The sequence below is a fragment of the Chiloscyllium plagiosum genome, unplaced genomic scaffold, assembly GCF_037043375.1.
Source record: "Chiloscyllium plagiosum isolate Xiang-an unplaced genomic scaffold, Cpla_swu_hap1 HiC_scaffold_46, whole genome shotgun sequence".
NCBI lineage: Eukaryota > Metazoa > Chordata > Chondrichthyes > Orectolobiformes > Hemiscylliidae > Chiloscyllium > Chiloscyllium plagiosum.
The window spans coordinates 15,926,848-15,943,822 of NW_028270184.1; the positions used below are offsets into that span (position 1 = coordinate 15,926,848).

Below are 16,975 nucleotides of genomic sequence, written 5' to 3' on the forward strand. Positions count from 1 at the left end.
GATGAGAAACAGAAGCGGGATTAAACCATCTGGCCCATCGACCATGCTGCATGATCCAATACATTTCTGACTGAGTTTACTGCCTGTCCCTTTTCGATGAAAAATCTGTTTCTGTCTTGAATATTTTCAATAGCCCAGCCTGAATGGCTCTCTCGTCAAATACACACAATCTTTTGAGAGAAGAAATTCCTCTTTGTCTCGATCTTCAACCAAAAACTATAATATAAAACTGATTTTCCCTGCATCTAGATTCCTCCACATCCTCTCAGCAATTAATATGCCTGGTCCCATCAGAATTTTATATATTTTTATGAGATCACCACTCATTTTTCTCAACTTCAATGGATACCAACCCAAGTCTTTCCTCATAATAATCCTTTCATCCAGGACACTGGCCTTGTGAACCTCTTTTGAATGGTTCCCAAAGCAGCTATAGGCCTGCTTATGGAAGGAGGTTAGAGGTGTTGTTCAGACTATAACAAGAGGAGTGTGCTGGCAACCAATTCGAGTACAGCCCCATGACACTATCTGTGGAGATGCATTGATTTGTTTTTATTTGATTTCCAGTGCACTACAATGCAGAATCCAGGAGACTTTCACCAGACTTCTTGTCAGCAAAATTTCAAAACAATCCAATCATTATAAAACAAAACTGACTGTTAAAACGGTGGCAAAGCTGTTAACATCACAACTATAATCTGGAAAAAGAACTACATTCCCTTAAAGACACAGTCACTCAATACAAAGGTCACTGCAGAGACCATTTTTTAAAAAAAAAGCCCGAGGTTCTGCAATGAAAGGACAGAATTCCATGAATCTTCACGGTCCACTTCCTGTCAAGGAGATTGAATTGTTGACAGCCGGAGGATGTTAGATCTTCAGGTCAGATTGAAGTCAAGCTGGATCAAGTGTTTGGGAAGTGGAAACAATTCAGCTTTTCAGGGGTTAGAAATGGTCGGACAAACTGTTATCTGGAAATTTTATCAGGTTTCTAATAACTTGAACTGCTGGACTAAGTGAAGGAGACTTCCAGCTTCTGAGGTTTACTGACCAGCCAGATCAGTGTGAACATTGATCAGATGAGTTGTCAGGAAACCCATCAGTCCTCTGGATTACCCATAGTCCAAAACCCATGTTTTCCAGAAATTAGTTTCCATAAATCTTATCTTCCAAAACACCTGTCTTTCTTTTCCCCTCCTGATTCATTTCACTTTCTGTATTTAGAATAGAATATCCTTTATTGCCACATGGACTCCATTGGAGAACTAGAGTGAAAAGCTTTTACAATGTCTGCCTCTTATGGCGCCATCTTGGGTGCAAAAGAGGAATAAAAGTAGTTGTATTACTTTACAGAATATTAAAAAATAAGTTAGAAATAAGACATTGTTAAAGGATTGATATTACAGTGAGGTAAAAATTTTCAGATAAACATTACATCGCAGCAGCTCAATGCAGGGCCTCTGGAAATGGTCTGACCATTCGTGCCAGACCCCAGCCCAACAACTGCCCCTGTTCCAAGCGTCCAGTCCACTCCATAGAGGCACTCAGCTGCTCAAAGATACGTTCTAGGTCTGCCTTCCCTGTGCTGCTCTCCAGCTGGGATTCATCGCCCCGGGCTGCTCCAGGACTCGCTGCCCACAACTGCCACTACTCCAGGATTCGCCTCCGGGGCTAAGGGGAGAGAAAAAGAAAGTAATTAAAGAAAAGAACAGGCCAAGCAGAGGGGCAGGAGCATCTTACTTGCAGGAAGTAGCAGGCAAAACAGCAGATATTAAATCTGACCTCATTTTCCAAATAAATAACCATAAAAATTCTTAATGTTTCAGTAAGTGTCCAAACTGTTTCATATCTTCCTCCTTTTCTCATAGATTTGGAGTTTATTCCCAATACTGTCCACAGTACTCAAGGACATTCCCACCAGTGCTTTGTAGAATTACAATGAGACTTGCAAATCAGGGCAACAATCTGACTGTCTTTCTGCTTACTTGCCCCACCTACATATTACTGTATGTGATCCAAGGACACCCAGATCCTTCTTCAATGCAGCATTCTGCTGCCTCCTCACACATTTTTCCACAATTAGGCTCAACCTGTCATTTTGCATTCCCCAATATCTTTCTTGCTTTACAGATTCAGTCTAACCTCCTCACATCTTGCTCAGAAAGTTTGTTTACAAAACTGTAGACTCTTTCATTCAAGTCAGTCAGATAGATTGCAAATAGTTGAAGTCCCAACACTGATCTGTGGTACTGCATGAGTTAACGTTTGCCAGCCTGAAAACTAATCATTTATTCCAACTATCAGGCTGCTGTTAGTCAGCCAAACCTCTGCCATACTAACCACCAACACCTTGAGCTCTGAGTTTGCACAGAATTTTTTTCCCTGGAATCTGATTGAACACTGGTCAGAAATCCAAATACACAACATCTCATCTTCTTTCTCCACCTTCCTTATTACATCTTCTAAGAGGTCAAATATCTTCAGTCTTGTTGGAAGTGAGGATGGAGGAGACAATGGAGAGGAAAAGACCTTCACAAGGAAGCAACATATGTGAGAGATATTGTTGTCTGGATCCTTATACACAAATCTCAAAAACCTAATATCAGAAGGACAAAAACTGATGGTTATTACGAGGGGATGGGACTCGGGAAGTGAGGAAGTCTCGCCATGACTCTACAGGGGAGACGTGAACCATGAACCAACTCAAAAAGGCTACTGGACCAATGTGACAATTCACAGACATTCTGGGAGAGGAGAGAGAAACAGACAGACACACACTGAGCAATGGGACACACAACAACCAAAGGATATTTGGATTTCCAACAGGCATCATCTCAGGTCAGTCTTCAATTTAAAAATTGAACATATTCTTGCTGAAAGTAGATAAATTATGAAGACGATGTAAGAGGTATTCCAACTGGATAATGTAGAGATGATCAGTAAAACATTGTCTGATGCAGCATAAATTGGAGAGTGTGGTTTTTGTCAGAAAGAATCAGTAAAAAGCCTTTAAATTAAATGGGGAGAGGCTGAAGGACTCTCAGGTACAGAGGGATCTGGGTACCCTGGAATATGAATCACATTGAGTTAGGCTGCAGGGGCAGCAAGTGATTAAGAAGACAAAGTTTTTTTTTCCATTTGTTCCTGGGATGAGAGCATCACTGGCTGCACCAGCAGTTACCCCCCATTCCTATCAGCTCTTGAGAAGGTGGTAATGAGGTGCATTATTGAACTGGTGAACTCCAAAAAAATTAGTTTTGAGGAGAAACAGAATGTAACAGAAATTAAACAGCAGTTTTCTTTTTGCTGCCTTCAGTTTCACATTCAACCATTTAGTTTCTGCTTAGTTAGAGTTCATAGTCTCATTGATGGTCTCAGCATGTTTATATATGGCAAAACACAACGGAATGAGTTACAAACTGGATCTAATTGAAGGGATCAGGGGTTTTATATGGAGCATAATACATATTCGGGAGTGAGTTACAGTCTGAAATCTAATCAAGGGATTTGGGTTAATTTATATAGGGAGGCAGACAAAAGATGGAGAATAATAGACCAGTTAGCTTCTGTAATGGGAAAACGCTTGAGTCGATTATCAAGGAAGAAATAGCAAGACATCTCAATAGAAATTATCCCGTTGGGCAGGCTCAGCATGGGTTCAGGAAGGGTGCATCATGCTTAACTAATCTTTTGGAATTCTATGAGGTTATTACGAACACAGTGGACAATGGGGACCCAGTAGATGTGGTTTATCTAGATTTCCAAAAGGCATTTGACAAGGTTCCACACAAAAGACTGCTGCATAAGATAAAGATGAGGGCATTAGGGGCAATGTATTAGCATGGATAGAGGATTGGCTAACCAACAGGAAGCACAGAGGGAATAAATGAATGCTATTCTAGTTGGCAATCAGTGACTAGTGGTGTGCCTCAAGGATCAGTGTTGGGGCTGCAATTATTCACAATTTACATTGATGATTTGGAGTTGGGGACCACATGTAGTGTATCAAAGTTTGAGGATAACACTAAGATGAGTGATAGAGCAAAGTGGGCAGAGGACTGTGAAACTTTGCAAAGGGACATAGATATTTTAATTGAGTGGGCAAAGGTCTGGCAGCGTTAATAAATGTGAAGTCAGCCATTTTGGTAGGGGTAACAGTAAAAAGGATTATTACTTGAATGGTAAAACGTTGCTGCATGCTGCTATGCAGAGGGATCTGAGTGTCCTTGTGCATGAATCACAGGAGGTTGGTCTGCAGGTACAACAAGTAATTAGGAAGGCAAATGGAATTTTGTTCTTCATTGCGAAAAGGATTGAGTTTAAAAGCAGAGAGGTTATGTTGCAACTGTATAAGGTGCTGGTGAGGCCACACCTGGAGTACTGCGTACAGCTTTGGTCTCCTTCCTTGAGAAAGGATGTACTGGCACTGGAGGGGGTGCAGAGGGGGTTCACTAGGTTGATTCCGGAGATGAGGGGATTGGCTTATGAGGAGAGGCTGAGTAGACTGGGATTATATTCATTGGAATTTAGAAGAATGAGGGACGATCTTATAGAAACATAAGAAACTATGAAGGGAATTAATAAGATAGAAGTAGGGAGGATGCTTCCACAGGCAGGTGAAACCAGGACAAGAGGGCACAGCCTCAAGATTAGGGGGAGCAGATTTAGGACTGAATTGAGAAGAAACTTCTTCACCCAGAGAGTTGTAATTCTATGCAACTCCTTGCCCAGTGAAGTAGTTGACTAAGATAGCTCCTTTACTGTTCAAAAAATAATCTAAGAGTTATGGTGAGAGGTTGGTTAAATGGAGCTGAGGCGTTGAAAGATCAGCCATGTTCTTAGTGAATGGCAGAGCAGACTCAAAGAGCCAGATGGCCTACTCCTACTTCTAGCTCTTATGTTCGAGTAACAGATACTAGGGAGTGAATGACAAAGAATCTAATCTAGGGGTTTGAGAGGTTTATGTCCACAGTCTCAGACACTTTGGACTGAGTTACTGACTAGAATCTAATCCTGGGGTTCAGCGTGGCTGATATGTGGAATATCAAACACACAGAGTGGGTTACAGATCGGAATCTAATCGAAAGATTTGGTGTGGATCAAAAAGTTGGGGGCAATCGTGAGAGGCATACAATTTGTGGGAGGGGGGTGTAATGTGAGGGGGAAACACTGGGAGGGTGTTCAGTGGAGGGAGTGGCAGCACAAAATGTGGCATGGGTGTAAATTGAGAAAGGGCGCAACAATGGGGCAGGGATGATATTTGGGGGGAGATCAAACATTTGGAGGGGATTGAGTGCCAGATCTGAGAACGGGAACAACATCTGGGTAGGTGCAAAATTTGGGTGGGCATAATTTGTGGAGGGCCTGCAAACATTTGGAGGCACACACAGTGGGCATAAAACGGGGCGGGGAAAGGGGGGGAGAAACAGGGAGAGCTGCATAACTTTGTGGGAGGCTGTGCAACTGGGTGGGGGCGCAGTTAGGGATGGCTGCAAACAGGGGAGTACTATACCAAAGAGGGGCAATATTTGGGATGCAACTTTTGGCTGGGACACAAACTTTCAGGGTGAGCACAATTTGGGGGCATACACAACAGTGCATGTTGTATAATTGGGGGGTGAGTGAAGACATGGGGGGGCAAAATGAGGCAGTGCATAATTTGGGGGGGATGCAAGAGGAAATAATATTGGGGTGGTGCAAAGCAGGAGTAGGCCTAAGACTAGGGGGCAGAAAACTGAGGTGGGGGGAAAATCGTGTGTGTGGAAAATCAGGGGGTGTTGTACACTATTTGGGGAAGGTCAAAATTTATGTGGTCGATAATGGGTGTCAAGTTTTTAGAGGGATGCAGAGCTTTGAGGAGGGGCACAATGTTTGAGAAGCTGCAAAATTGGAGTGGACTCAACATTGGGGAGGCTGCATAAATAGGGAGCCGCTGCAAGATTTTGGGTGTTTGCGAAATTAGAGGGGGCTCCACAAACGAGTTCCCTCTCCACCCCCACCCCTCCTCCCAATGTTCGGCATGTGAAAAAATTTGGGAGTACAACATTTTTGGGAGGGTGCGATATTATGGGACTACCAAATTTGGTGGGGACAAAACTTTGGGTGAGGACTGCATAGTTTTTGGGTTGCATAATTTGTGAAGGAGCTGCAAATCCTGGAGGGGGTCTGCAGAGAGATGGGGCAGGAAAGTTACGGGGGATTAAATGAGATGGGGCAATAAAAAGAGAGGAATAAAAAGAAGGGAGCACATAGGGAGTGAAGAAGGGGTGAAATTTTCTGATTCAGTATGTGGATTACAGACGAGAGAAGGTGCAAAACTTGACCTACTCTTGGGAAATAAGGCAGGGCAGATGACTGAGGTGTCAGTGGGGGAGCACTTTGGGGCCAGCGACCATAATTCTATTCGTTTTAAAATCGTGATGGAAAAGGATAGACCAGATCTAAAAGTTGAAGTTCTAAATTGGAGGAAGGCCAATTTTGACGGTATTAGGCAAGAACTTTCAAAAACTGATTGGAGGCAGATGTTCGCAGGTAAAGGGACGGCTGGAAAATGGAAAGCCTTCAGAAATGAGATAATGAGAGTCCAGAGAAAGTATATTCCTGTCAGGGTGAAAGGAAAGGCTGGTAGGTATAGGGAATGCTGGATGACGAAAGAAATTGAGGGTTTGGTTAAGAAAAAGAAGGGGGCATATGTCAGGTATAGACAGGATAGATTGAGTGAATCCTTAGAAGAGTATAAAGGCAGTAGGAGTACACTTAAGAAAGAAATCAGGAGGGCAAAACGGGGACATGAGATAGCTTTGGCAAATAGAATTAAGGAGAATCCAAAGGGTTTTTACAAATACATTAAGGACAAAATGGTAACTAGGGAGAGAATAGGGCTGTTCAAAAATCAGCAAGGCCGCCTTTGTGTGGAGCCACAGGAGATGGGGGAGATTCTAAATGAGCATTTTGCATCGGTAGTTACTGTGGAAAAGGATATGGAAGAGATAGAATGTAGGGAAACAGATGGTGACACTTTGCAAAATGTCCATATTACAGAGGAGGAAGTGCTGGATGTCTTGAAACACATAAAAGTGGATAAATCCCCAGGACTTGAACAGGTGTACCCAGAACTCTGTGGGAAGCTAGGGAAGTGCTTGCTGGGCCTCTTACTGAGATATTGTTGTGTGATTTTTAACTTTGTACACCCCAGTCCAACACCGGCATCTCCAAATCATGAGATATTTCTATCATCGATAGTCACAGGTGAGGTGCCAGAAAACTGGAGTTTGGCTAATGTGGTGCCACTGTTTAAGAAAGGTGGTAAGGGCAAGCCAGGGAACTATAGACCGGTGAGCCTGACCTCAGTGGTGGGTACATTGTTGGAGGGAATCCTGAGGGACAGGATGTACATGTATTTGGAAAGGCAAGGACCTGTTAGGGATAGTCAACATGGCTTTGTGTGTGGGAAATCATGTCTCACAAACTTAATTGAGTTTTTTTAAGAAGTAACAATGGATTGATGAGGGCAGAGCAGTAGATGTGATCTATATGGACTTCAGTAAGGCGTTCGACAAGGTTCCCCATGAGAGACTGATTAGCAAGGTTAGATCTCATGGAATTCTGGGAGAACTAGCCATTTGGATACAGAACTGGCTCAAAGGTAGAAGACAGAGGGTGGTGGTGGAGGGTTGGTTTTCAGACTGGAGGCTTGTGACCAGTGGAGTGCCACAAAGATTGGTCTGGGCCCTCTACTTTTTGTCATTTACATAAATGATTTGGATGTGAGCATAACAGATATAATGAGTAAGTTTGCAGATGACACCAAAATTGGAGGTATAGTGGACAGCGAAGAAGGTTATGTCAGATTACAACAGGATCTTGATCAGATGGGCCAATGGGCTGACAAGTGGCAGATGGAGTTTAATTTAAATAAATGCGAGGTGCTGAGTTTTGGAAAAGCAAATCTTAGCAGGACTTATACACTTAATGGTAAGGTCCTAGGGAGTGTTGCTGAACAAAGTGACCTTGGAGTGCAGGTTCATAGCTCCTTGAAAATGGAGTTGCAGGTAGATAGGATAGTGAAGAAGGTGTTTGGTATGCTTTCCTTTATTGGTCAGAGTACTGAGTACAGGAGTTGGGAGGTCATGCTGTGGCTGTACAATATATTGGTTAGGCCACTGTTGGAATATTGCGTGCAATTCTGGTCTCCTTCCTTTCAGACAAATGTGAAACGTGAAAGGTTTCAGAAAATGTTTAACAAGAATGTTGCCAGGGTTGGAGGATTTGAGTTTAGGGCGAGGTTGAATAGACTAGGGATGTTTTCGCTGGAGCGTTGAAGGCTGAGGGGTGACCATGTAGAGGTTTATAAAATCATGAGGGGCATGGATAGGATAAATTGACAAAGTCTTTTCCTGGGGTGTGGGAGTCCAGAGCTAGACGGCATAGGTTTAGGGTGAGAGGGGAAAGATATAAAAGAAACCTAAGGGGCAACTTTTCACGCAGAGGGTGGTGTGTGTATGGAATGAGCTGCCAGAGGAAGTGGTGGAGGCTGGTACAATTGCAACATTTAAAAGGCATCTGGATGTTAAATAGGAAGGGTTTGGAGTGATATGGGCCAGGTGCTGGCAGGTGGGACTAGATTGGGTTGGGATACATGGACGGGTTGGACTGTAGGGTCTGTTTCCATGCTGTACATGTCTATGACTCTAAGTTGGGAAGGACAGAGACTAGGGCAGAAAGTCAGTCAGAAATACAAAAGATAGAGCAAAACAGAGCGAGAGAGAGAAACAATGAGACATATGGGGTAAAAAAAGAGACAGGCAACGAAAGTAAAAATAAAGAGTGTGAAACAATAGAGACAAAGGCAGAATGAAGAGGTAAGAACCAGAACACAAAAGAACAAGAAAGAAATGGGCAGCAAGTGACAATGTAAGAGAGAGAATAAAAAGAGACAAGCAGAGAGAGATTAAGAGAGAGATAGAGAAAATAAGAAAAATGAAAACAAGTCACAAAGACAGACAGGAGTTAAGGAAAGTTCCTGCCTCAGGTTCAATTCCCGCCTCAGGCGACTGACTGTGTGGAGTTTGCACGTTCTCCCCGTGTCTGCGTGGGTTTCCTCTGGGTGCTCCAGTTTCCTCCCACAGTCCAAAGATGTGCAGGTCAGGTGAATTGGCCATGCTAAATTGTCCGTAGTGTTAGGTAAGGGGTAAATGTAGGGGTATGGGTGGGTTGCGCTTCGGCGGGGTGGTGTGGACTTGTTGGGCCGAAGGGCCTGTTTCCACACTGTAAGTAATCTAATCTAATCAGTAATCTAATCTAATCAAAGTCATGGAGAGAGTGAAGAGGGGATATTCACCTTTCCAGTGACTCACAACTTTCTCAATGGCTTCTCTCACTCCCTGTCTCCCATGAGGGAAAGACCCTGCTGCTGGAGTTTTCTTCAGTCTGGATGGTTCAGGGAGGGGTGGGGTGGGGGATGGGTGCTGGGGGTGGTGAGGAAGTGAAAGGATCAAAACTTACATTGAGATTCCAACAATGCCCACATTCTCTCTCCCTTACACACACACAAACATAAACCCTCTGATACTTACCACATGGCAAAAGGAATTATATATAGTCCAGAGCCTGCTTCAGGTCTGTAACTCAAAGGCACCTCTCCACCCAAATCCCAACTCATCCTCGACCTGGAGCACACCTCTCCCAGGTATGGAGCAATCCAAGAGGCATTTTTTGTGAGACGAGAGGCAGGAGGTGTGAGAAAAAGCAGCAGCTCTGTAATTTATTCCAGACTGCCTGTCTGTCCGTCTCCTCCCCCACCGGCCCCAGACTTGAAACCACACAGAGACAAAGCTGTGGTTCAAACCGGCAGCAGCCACAACACAGGATCATTCAGACAATGGAACACGGGCTTCTACAACCAACGGACACAAAATTTATTTCACAAAGGAACACAGGATTGTCACACCGAACAACACAAGGTGTGAGTGGAACTGAAATAAACAAGTCAGCAAATTTACTTTTAATGAGTTTGAGAATTCCACAAATGAATCAATCCGTTTTATAAATGAACGGTGATTACACAGATCTATTGTCCAAATTAACGAGGTTATTGTACAAATCAACTTGAGTTTCTTAAACACATTAACCCTGACCTTATACTGAGGGATACTGTCTGTTTGTATCTCTCTATGGATGTTTGTGAGTGTCTGTGTGTCTATATGTCTGTGTCTCGCTCTCTGTATACGTGTTTCTATCTGTGTGTGTGCCCAGCTCTGCCTGCAATGGGGTACACTTTGAAAGAATGAATTAATATGTGATGAATTAGTCAGTCTCTCTCTCTCTGACCTTCTACTGTTGAAGGGAATACCACACTACCCTCTGCTGGCCTCCCCATGTCCATCACAAGCACCGCATATTTCTCCAACAACTGCTTCCTGGTCCTCGGGAAGAGGGGGAGGTGGTTGGACCTGGATCAATCAAAGTTTTGTGAAGAACAATAACAGTTGCTCTGCCGTCACTTGTGTACTTGCTGGTGTCTCAGCATGTGGGGGTGACGGAGTAAATCCTTTCCCACAGAGGGAGCAGATAAACAACTCACCAGTCTGTGCTCACTGGTGTCTCAGAAGATTTAGTGCAGCACAGAACAGACCCTTCGGCCCTCGATGTTACGCTGACCTGTGAACTATTCTCAGCTCGTCCCTCTACACTATCACATCATCATCCATGTGCTTATCCAAGGATTGTTTAATTCTCCATTTGTTATAATGGTGGGTGGCACGGTGGTTAGCACTGCTGCCTCACAGTGCCAGAGACCTAGGTTCAATTCCCACCTCAGGCGACTGACTGTGTGGAGTTTGCACATTCTCCCCGTGTCTGCGTGGATTTTCTCCGGGTGCTCCGGTTTCCTCCCACAGTCCAAAAATGTGCAAGTTAGGTGAATTGGCCATGCTAAATTGCCCGTGGTGGAAGGGGTAAATGCAAATGTAGGGGAATGGGTCTGGGTGGGTTACGCTTCAGTGGGTCAGTGTGGACTTGTTGGGCCGAAGGGCCTGTTTCCACACTGTAAGTAATCTAATCCCTAATGTGGCTGAGTTAGGTCATTCCATTGTCAAATGGACAAGTTGATTCTCTCAGCTGGAGCAAGGGAATGGCCTCTCCCCAGTGTGAATGCATTTGTGTTTCAGAAGGTCAGATGACAGAGTGAATCCTTTGCTGAAAATGTGTTGCTGGAAAAGCGCAGCAGGTCCGGCAGCATCCAAGGAACAGGAGAATCGACGTTTCGGGCATAAGCCCTTCTTCAGGGCTTATGCCCGAAGGAACACTCATTTGGGTGGGTGGATGCTGCCGGACCTGCTGCGCTTTTCCAGCAACACATTTTCAGCTCTGATCTCCAGCATCTGCAGCCCTCACTTTCTCTCAGAGTGAATCCTTTCCCACATTCAGAGCAGATGAATGGCCAGTGTGAATTTGCTGGTGTTTCAGCAGGTTGGATGAGTCACCGAATCCCTTCCCACGCTCGGGGCAGATGAACGGCCTCTCCCCCGTGTGACTGCATTGGTGAGCTTCCAGCAGGGACGGGCTTTTGAATCCCTTCCCACAGCCCACACATTTCTATGGTTTCTCCCTGGTGCAGCTGTCCTCACCTTTGTCCACACTGGATGATCAGCTGATCCTCACCCATACACAGGACAGGGCTACAGTTTCTCTCCACTGTCGATGGTATGGTGTTATTCAGGCTGTGTAACTGGTTCAAGACCTGTCCATAGTCAGTTCATTGGAACACTCATTTGGGTGGATGTGCCTTAGTGCATTTCCAGTCACACTGATGTTTGCAATCTTTTCCCACAGACAAAACAGACAAGCATTGAAAATCCATCGATTTTCAAGTCCTGAATTGACTCACACAGATCTTGATGGGGTGTTTGGAATTCTTGCTATTAAATGTGCCTCTGAGATTCTCTGTTTTAAAAAAAAGTTAAATCAGGAAAAGGTGAGTATGACAAAGAGAACTGTTTAAGAACTGGAGCGTCGGAGGCTGAGGGGTGACCTTATAGAGGTTTACAAAATTATGAGAGGCATGGATAGGGTAAATAGGCAAGGTCTTTTCCCTGGGCTTGGGGAGTCCAGAACTAGAGGGCATAGGTTTAGGGTGAGAGGGGAAAGATATAAAAGAGATCTCAGGGGCAACTTTTTCACGCAGAGGGTGGTACGTGTATGGAATGAGCTGCCAGAGGATGTGGTAGAGGCTGGTACAATTGCAACATTTACGAGGCATTTGGATGGGTATATGAATAGGAAGGGTTTGTAGGGATATGGGCCGGGTGCTGGCAGGTGGGACTAGATTGGGTTGGGATATCTGGTTTGCATGGACAGGTTATGACATCTCTATGACTATGACTCTATAACTGAAGGAGGTGGTGAAATGGAGTTCATTGAATCTGCTAATTGGTATGAAAGACACTCAGAAATAGTGACCATGAAAGATTATTGGATTGTCATAAAAACTCAACCAGTTCACAAATGCCCTTCAGGGAACTGCCTGCCCTGGTTCTCCACAAGACTCAGCCCTCAATGGAAGGAGAGACAATGAAAGCAGTGAGATACTTCAGGACATCTACATCAGAGGAATAGCTGTGACAGATCTGCCCTCCAAGAAGGTCAAGACCAGCTTGTATGGGGAATCATCACCCATAAATACCCCTCCCAGACACACTGGGTCCTCTTGTGATACATGTTGTTTCTTCATACCTGCTGCCTGACAATCCTGTAACTGCTTAGTGAACAGCGCTGTGGGAGAATGGTCACAACAGTGAATGCTGGCCTCTTTAGCCTTGCTCATGTCTCAGTTATAAAATTAGATGTAAATTCAATTCTCAATTATCCTTGAGAAATACCTCTCCCTAAAATAAATTCCTGAACTTTGAACAGGCACCTTCAGTTTTTTTAGATTAGATTCCCCACAGCATGAAAACAGGCCATTAGGCCAAGTCCACACCGACACTCTGAAGAGTAACCTACCCAGATCCATTCCCCTACCCTATATTTAACCCTGAGTAATTCACCGAACACTTTGGGCAATTTAGCATGGCCAATTCACCTGACCTGCACATCTTTGGATTGTGAGAGGAACCCCACGCAGACATGGGGAGAATGTGCAAACTCCACACAGACAGTCGCCTGAGGTTGAATTCAACTGGGTCCCTGGCGCTGTGAGGCAGCAGTGCGAACCACTGAGTCACTGTGCCGAAGCAACTAATCCTAGGAAAATTTCCCATCACAGCCTCACAATGGTGGTTATTGGAGCTGGTCAGTCTCAGCAGTGCTGGGGGGTAAACCCAGCAGCTTCTCCTCGCTCTCCACTCCAGATGAAAATGAAACAACAAAAATTGACTCAAACAGGAGGCCAGAGACCTACTTCCCCATCCAATCGCCACCCTGATGTAAAGTAGCTTTTTAACTGATCTGCCTTTGGTTCAAGACTGGGTTCTGGGACTCCAGCTCACTCAACATCAGTCTTCAATGACCAACCACACGGAGTTCCTCCTCACTGCTATGGACTCCAGCCGCTTGTACCCTGCTGCAGACGGCTCTGACCCGGGCTCTGGAAGCCTCTGAGACTCAGTGTCACTGAGGCTGTGTTCAGCTTCCGGGAGCAGCAGTACACATGCACTGCAGGGCTGTCTGCCTTCGGAGGAAGGGCCATATTGCGTTTGCATAGTGCCACCCTTTCGCGTATTCATCTCTGCGGGGTGTTCTGAGTTTGCCATGCACCATTCCATTCAATAAATATGCACATGAAGGTGGGCTTTGGAATCTGTAGCAGTTCTTCTGCAGGCTACGTCTACCAGAGTTTCAAAGAATGAGGGGGATCTCAGAGAAATGTAAATAATTTTGACAGGTCTGAACCGGGCATGGCATAAACGTAAGAGCTAGTAGCAGGAGTAGGCCGTCTGGCCCTTCGAGCCTGCTCCACCATTCAATAAGATCATGGGTGATCTTTTCATGGACTCAGATCCATTGACCCGCACTCTCACAATGTCCCTCAATTCCTTTATAGTTCAAAAAAAATCTACCTTAACTTTAAAAACATTTACTGTAGTAGCATCAAGTACTTCACTGGGCAAGAAATTCCACAGATTAACAACCCTCTGGGTGTAGAAGTTCCTTCTCAATTCAGTCCTAAATCTGGTCCCTCTAATCTTGAGGCAATGCTCTTTTGTTCTAGCTTCAACGACCAGTGGAAACATCCTCTCTACTTCTATCTTATCTATTTCCTTCATTGTTTTATATGTTTCTATAAGATCCCCCTCATTCTTCTGAATTACAAAGAATATTAGATTACATTACACTACCTACAGTATGGAAACAGGCCCTTCGGCCCACCAAGTCCATACCGACCCTCCAAAGAGTAACCCACCCAGACTCATTCTCCTACCCTATATTCACCCTGACTCTATGGGCAATTTAGCATGGCCAATTCACCTAAACTGCACATCTTTGGATTGTGGGAGGAAACCGGAGCACCTGGAGGAAACCCATGCAGACACGGAGAGAATGTGCAAACTCCACACAGATAGTCGCCCAAGGCTGGAATTGAACCGGATCCCTGGCGCTGAGGTAGCAGTGCTAACCACTGAACCACCATGCCGTCCCTATAATCCCAGTCTACTCAATTTCTCCTCATAAGCCAACCTCCTCAACTCCGGAATCAACCTAGTGAACCTCCTCTGCACCCCCTCCATGCCAGTACATCCTTTCTCAAGGAAGGAGACCAAAACTGCCTCACCCTATACAGCTGCAGCATAACCTCTCTGCTTTTAAACTCAATGCCTTTAGCAATGAAGGACAACATTCAATTTGCCTTCCTAATTGTGGTACCTGCAGTCCAACCTTCTGTGATTCATGCACAAGGACACCCAAGTCCCTCTGCATAGCAGCATGCTGCAACATTTTACCATTCAAATAATAATCCTTTTTATTGTTACTCCTACCAAAATGGATGACTTCACATTTATTAAATTGTCTTCCATTTGCCAGACCTTTGCCCACTCACTTAATGTATCTTTGTACCTCTGCAAAGTTTCACAGTCCTCTGCATACTTTGCTCTGCCACTCAGCTTAGTGTCATCTGCAAACTTTGACATACTACACGTGATCCCCAACTCCAAACCATCCACATAAACTGTAAATAATTGTGGTCCCAACACCGATTCCTGAGGCACACAACTGGTCAATGATTGCCAGCCAAATTTGCATTCATTTATGTCCACTATTTGCTTCCTGTTAGTCAACCAATCCTCTATCCATGCTAATACTTTACCCCTAACGCCATGCATACTTATCTTAAGCAGGAACCTCTTGTGTGGTACCTTGTCGAAGGCCTTTTGGAAATCTAGATACACCACATCCACTGGGTCCCCATTGTCCACCTTACTTGGAATGTCTTCATAGAATTCCAAAACATTTGTTAAGTGTGACCTGCCCTTCATGAACCTATGCTGCACCTGCCCAATGGGACAATGTCAATTGAGTTGCTTTGCTATTTCTTTCTTGATAATAGACTCAAGCATCTTAACCCACGACAGAGATTAAGCTAACAGGTCTATAATGTTCCATGTTTTGTCTACCTCCCTTTTCAAACAGTGATGTCACATTTGCTGTTTTCCAATCTGCTGGGACTGCCCCAGAATCCAGTGAATTTTGGAAAATTACCAGACGTGCACTTGCTATTTCTCCTGCCATTTCGTTTAGTATCCTGGGATGCATTCCATCAGGGCCAGGAGGCTTATCAATCCTTAGCTCCATTAGCTTGCCCAACACTATCTCCTCCGTAATAATGATTGTTTCCAGATCCTCACCTACCTTTGTCAATTACCGGCATGTTATTAGTGTCCTCCACTGTGAAGACCTACACAAAATACCTGTTCAATGCCTCGGCCATTTCATCATATCCCATAACTAAATGACCCTTCTCATCCTCTAGAGGACCAACGTTTATTTTAGCCACTCTTTTTCGTTTTACATACTTATAGAAACTTTTGCGATCTGTCTTTATATTCTGTGCTAGATTTTTCTCATGTTCTATCTTACTTTCTTTTGTAGTTCTTTTTGTGGCTTTCTGTTGACCTTTAAAGTTTTCCCAATTTTCTAGCTTCATGCTGTTTTTGGCCACTTTGTATGCATTCTCTTTCACTTTGATAGCCTCCCTTATTTCCTTAGCCACCCATGACAGATTACGCCGTTTCTTACAGTCCTACCTTTTCACTGGAATATACTTTTGTTGAGCACTTTGAAAAATTGCTTTCAAAGTCCTCCACTGTTTGTCAACTGTCCCACCATAAAATCTTTGTTACCAGTCTACTTTAGCCAAGTCTTCCCTCATTCTATTGTAGTCTCCCTTGTTTAAGCTCAGGACCCTGGTATTGCAATTTATCATCACACTCTCCATTCTAAATTCAACCATACTGTAATCACTACTTCCAAGAGGATCCCTAACTATGACACCATTCATTATTCCTGCTTTATTACACCGGACCAGATCTAGAATAGCTTGCTCCCTCGTCAGTTTCATTACATACTGTTTAAGAAAACTATCATGGAAACACTCAACAAACTCCTCCTCTAGGCTACCCTGACCGAGCTGGTTCAACTAATCTATGTGTAGATTAATTCCCCCATGACAATTGCTATACCATTTTTACAGGCATTCGTTATTTCCTTGTTTAATGCCCGCCCCAATGTGATGTTATTATTTGGTGGCCTATAGACTACACCTATCAGAGACGTTTTCCTCTTATAATTTCTAATTTCCACCCAAATAGATTCAACCTCATTCTCCAGAGAATCTCTCAGCACTGCCCTGATGTCATCCTTGAATATCAGAGCGACACCACCTCCCTTATCTTCCTGTCTGTCTGTCCCTCCGAATGGTCTGATACCCCTGGATATTTAACTCCCAGTTGTGACCATTCTCTGTAATGGCTATTAAATC

The 16,975-nt window shown here is 44.2% G+C and overlaps 1 long non-coding RNA gene across 1 annotated transcript in view; it reads right to left on the reverse strand.

Annotated features, from left to right (window-relative positions):
• Positions 1-629: 629 nt before the first annotated feature.
• The window catches only part of LOC148136240 (uncharacterized), a 62,137-nt gene continuing 45,791 nt past the window's right edge, over positions 630-16,975 (reverse strand). Inside the window, exon 3 of the long non-coding RNA XR_015754611.1 lies at positions 630-1,671. This is a non-coding gene — a long non-coding RNA (uncharacterized LOC148136240). The remainder of the gene's footprint in view (positions 1,672-16,975) is intronic.